Source organism: Eptesicus fuscus, chromosome 1 (genome assembly GCF_027574615.1).
Source record: "Eptesicus fuscus isolate TK198812 chromosome 1, DD_ASM_mEF_20220401, whole genome shotgun sequence".
NCBI lineage: Eukaryota > Metazoa > Chordata > Mammalia > Chiroptera > Vespertilionidae > Eptesicus > Eptesicus fuscus.
The window spans coordinates 1,993,698-1,998,607 of record NC_072473.1 but is presented as its reverse complement, the minus strand read 5'-3'; positions in this window follow the sequence as shown (position 1 = coordinate 1,998,607).

The following is a 4,910-nucleotide window of genomic DNA, read 5'->3' as shown; positions in this document are numbered from 1 at the left end:
AGGTGGGCCAGCCGGGGAGGGACCGCGGGAGGGCTCCAGGGCGTGTCCGCCCCGTCTCGCTCAGTCCCGATCAGCCAGACCCCAGCAGCAAGCTAACCTACCGGTCAGAGCATCTGCCCCCTGGTGGTCAGTGCACGTCATAGCGACTTGTCAACCGATCAACTATCTGCCCCCTGGTGGTCAGTGCACGTCATAGCAGGCGGTTGAGCGGCCTTATCATATCATTAGCATATTACGCTTTGATTGGTTGAACAGCCGACCCGACGACCGGACACTTAGCATATTAGGCTTTTATGATATAGGATGTCACTATGGACTGACCACATACAATTTTGATATTGAAAACTTCCTAGTAAGCCCCATTTTTACTCCATTTCAATAAAAAAAAAATACCTGCCACGTGCATTTTTGGACCTAATCCTTCAAAAAATAAAATAAAATAAAATAAAAAATAAAAGGTCCCCCATGACGGGCATACGTTCCTGCCTGTGGTGTGTGACTGGATTCCGGCGTCCCTCAGCCTGAACAGTCTCACCTGCCCGCGGGAAGGCAATGATCTCATCCTATTCGGGGAAGCGTGTTTGCATCAGGCGTGTTTCCAGCGTCCCCACCCCCCCTACGCTCTCCGGGGGGCGGCTGCACGATTTTGCAAATTGGGTTTGTGACCCCCGACCCGACCCTCCTCCGCGGAATGGGGTTCGGGCGAACGGACAATCACGGGGAGGCGTTAGCATCTGTGCTGCGCTCCCTGAAATGATTAGAACTTTAAATTGCCCACGGCCTTTGTCCCCGCACCTCGAGCGGCGGGAAGGGAAGTGTCTTATAAGAGCAGTCCCCAGCCAGGAGGGGAGAAAACAGAATGCCTTTGTTTGCAATCCGACGTGGGGTGGACGACAAAGCCTCGCTCAGCCAGGGAGCCATTAGGGAAACAAAATACGGTCCCACGTCGCCAGGCGTTCAACCGAAAGGCTTGGAGGGATCTTGCAAAAGACTGTTTTAACTCCCAAGGGATGCATTTAAAAATATATATATACATCGAGCGACCAGATGAGGATGATCTCTGAACGCATAATAATCTGGCCACTCCGTGTCGATCCTACAGAATAAAAGGCTCATATGCAAATGGTCCCCTCGACCGGGAGTTCGACCAGCAGGCAGGCCGGCCAACCGCCCATGTCCTCTTCCCCTGGCCAGGCTGGCCGGACCCCACCCATGCACGAATTATATATATACTGAGTGGCCAGGTTATTATGCGTTCAGAGGTCATCATCATCTGGCCACTCAGTGTGTGTGTATATATATATCTATATATTAGAAGCCCGGTGCATGAATTCGTGCATGGGTGGGGTCCAGCCAGCCTGGCCAGGGGGAGGGACATGGGCGGTTGGCCGGCCTGCCTGCTGGTCGAACTCCCGGTCGAGGGGGCCATTTGCATATTAGCCTTTTATTCTATAGGACAGACACGGAGTGGCCAGATGGTTATGCGTTCAGAGATCATCATCATCTGGCCACTCCGTGTATATATTTTTATTGACTTCAGAGAGGAAGGGAGAGGGGAGAGAGAGAGATAGAAACATGCATGAGGAGAGAGAATCACGGATCGGCTGCCTCCTCCACGCCCCCTACTGGGGATCCAGCACACAACCCGGGCGTGTGCCCTTGACCAGGAATCGAACCCGGCACCCTTTACGCTGCAGCCCAAAGCTCTGTCCACTGAGCCACACCAGCGAGGGCCAAAGACATGCATTTTTTTTAACGGACACCCTGGGACCCTAGCTGGTCGCTCAGTGGTTAGAGCGTCAAGGACACACGCACTCAGGTTGCAGGCTCCATCCCGGGCCCCTGGGTTAGAGTGTGTGCGGGAGGCAACCCATCCATGTGTCTCTCTCCCGTCGATATTTCTCTCTCTCATTCCCCCTCCTCCCTCCCACCCTCAGTAAAAAATATCCTCGGGAAAGGATGGGAAGAAAGAAAAAAGGAGAGAGGTGTGCGTGCGAGGTCTGGCCCTTATGCCCAGAGACCTAAATGTCCGTGTTCCCAAGAGTCCGTCACGGCGCGGATGTTAAACCAGCCACATCCTCGGAGACCCACAGTCCCAAGACTTGCCATTTCGGTGAAACTCTGCAGCCAAGAAATACGTTTTTAATAACGCGGCCGCCCTAAGTGCTCAGGCCGATGGCGAGCCCTGTGGGGTTCCCATCATACCCCTCCCCAACTTGGCAGCCGAGACCTCTCCCGTCTGCACCTCGGGGGGGGGGGTTCCCTCCTGCTCCCCTGAATCTGATACCCCGAGTGGCAAGCGTGACCTCGAGTGGCAGGTTCCTGCCCTAGGGAGTTTGAAAAAATAAAAATTCGCAGACGCGCACTGACCGGTGTGGCTCCGTGGATAGAGCGTCGGCCGGCGGACTGCAGGGTCCCGGGTTCGATTCCCGGTCAAGGGCATGTACCTTGGTTGCGGGCACATCCCCAGTGGGGGGCGTGCAGGAGGCAGCTGATGGATGTTTCTCTCTCATAGATGTTTCTGACTCTCTATCCCTCTCCCTTCCGCTCTGTAAAAAATCAATAAAATATATTTAAAGAAAATTCGCAGACGAGAAGATTTTATGCAAAAGTGTGGAAGTTTATTGCAATCATATACGTAGTCCCCCCTGGGGAGGGATCCCCAAAATATGAAAAATCCTCTCTCTCCCTCCAAAATGGAACAACCAGTGAGTCTATTTATTTATTTACTAGAGGACCGGTGCACGAATTCGTGCACCAGAGGGGTCCCCCGGCCTGGCCTGCGGGATCGGGCTGAAACCGGCTCTCCGACATCCCCCGTGGGGTCCCGGATTGCGAGAGGGCGCAGGCCAGGCCGAGGGACCCCACCGTTGCACGATCGGGGCCGGGGAGGGACGCGGGAGGTGGGCCAGCCGGGGAGGGACCGCGGGAGGGCTCCAGGGCGTGTCCGGCCCATCTCGCTCAGTCCTGATCGGCTGGACCCCAGTAGCGAGCTAACCTACCAGTCGGAGCGTCTGCCCCCTGGTGGTCAGTTCATGTCATAGCGACTGGTCGACTGTCTGCCCCCTGGTGGTCAGTGCATGTCATAGCGACTGGTCGACCAGTCGACTGTCTGCCCCCTGGTGGTCAGTGCATGTCATAGCAACTGGTTTACCAGTCGACTGTCTGTCCCCTGGTGGTCAGTTCATGTCATAGCGACTGCACGTCCAGTCCACTGTCTGCCCCCTGGTGGTCAGTGCATGTCACAGCGAGCGGTTGAGCGGCCTTAGCATATCATTAGCATATGAGCCATGAAAACCCACAGAAGGGCTGTTTAGGGCTCTTACTCCACGCAGTGGCTTATCTTTCACTTTCTGTCTTTTCCTCGGAACTCTGCACAAATGCTTTACGGAGTAAAAATCAACAACACATGCACACACACACACACACAGACTCACTGGGCGTTTTTACGGAAGCACAGAAACCAGATATTCATGCAAAACAACCCGATCGGGCAGCCTGTCTGTCCGCCAGCACCGTCTGAGCGAAAACCCAAGCACAGAAAAATAATTGTCACAAAGTCTCATCCGTGGCGTCTTTAGAATTTTACCAAAGAGCCTTCGATGCCGATTAAAGCTGTTTACGCTTGCCCGGTCGGCGTGACTCAATGGTTGAGCATCGACCCATGAACCAGGAGGTCACGGTTCGATTTCTGGTCAAGGGCACATGCCCGGGTTGCGGGCTCCATCCCCAGTCGGGGGCGTGCAGGAGGCAGCCGGTCCATGATCCTCTCTCCTCGTGGATGTTTCTCTCTCTCTCTCCCACTTCCTCTCTGAAATCAATATAAATTATTTAAAAACGTATAAAAAGGCACTAAGAAGTGTTACTGTACAGGGATTTGCGGCTGCCTGTCGGGGAGGAAATGCGCCAGGTAAGTAGGTGTTTGCTCACAACCCGAGAATCATGAGACGTGAGTTAAATTGAGAGCACGGCGGGGGGGCAGGGTCCGTTCCTGTGACAGAATTGAACGCCGATAACGGTCCCCCGTAAAACGTACCTCAGCGAAACGTCCCTTTCTGAAGCCACCTGCCGAAGAATGGCTATTTCAGGAAAGAAATAGACAAAAGGGCGTTGTTATTTTTCACCCCTTCCCGTGCCCCCTGTGCATCATGAAAACCTCAAAATGGGCTGAAATGGGGCTGCTGGGCAAAAAATGACATTGGGAATGGAAACAGGTCTAAAATGTCACCTAAAGCTTCTATGAGCGTGCGGGGAGGGAAAGGCAGACAGGGATCATGTGAACATCCTGAGTGCACGTTGATCGTTTTGTGTTTTTTTTTTTTTTAAATATATATTTTTATGACGGATTGCAGCGTCTGCCCCCTGGTGGTCAGGGCACGTCGTAGCGACTGGTCGACCGGTGGACTGTCTGCCGCCCCCTGGTGGTCAGAAGGGAGAGGGAGAGAGAGAGATAGAGAAACATCCACGAGGAGAGAGAATCGTGGATCGGCTGCCTCCTGCACGCCCCCTGCTGGGGATGGAGCCCGCAACCCGGGCCTGTGCCCTTGACCGGGAATCGAACCCGTGACCTCCTGGTTCATAGGTCGACCCCCAACCACTGAGCCATGCTGGCTGAGCCACATTTATCTTTTTAATCTGGGCACACACGTGTTCTTTCACACTGGGCAGAGATGTTACACAATGGATGATATCTATGCTAATAAAAGCGTCATATGCTAATTAGACCGGGAGACCTTCCGGACGTCCTTCCGGACAAAAGCCGTGGGAGTGGGGCTAAGGCAGAGGCAGTTGGGGGCAATCAGGCCAGGAGGGGAGGGCAGTTGGGGGTGATCAGGCCTGGCGGGGAGGGCAGTTGGGGGCAATCAGGCTGGCAATGGGGGCTGGTTGGGGGTGAGCAGGCCAGCAGGGAG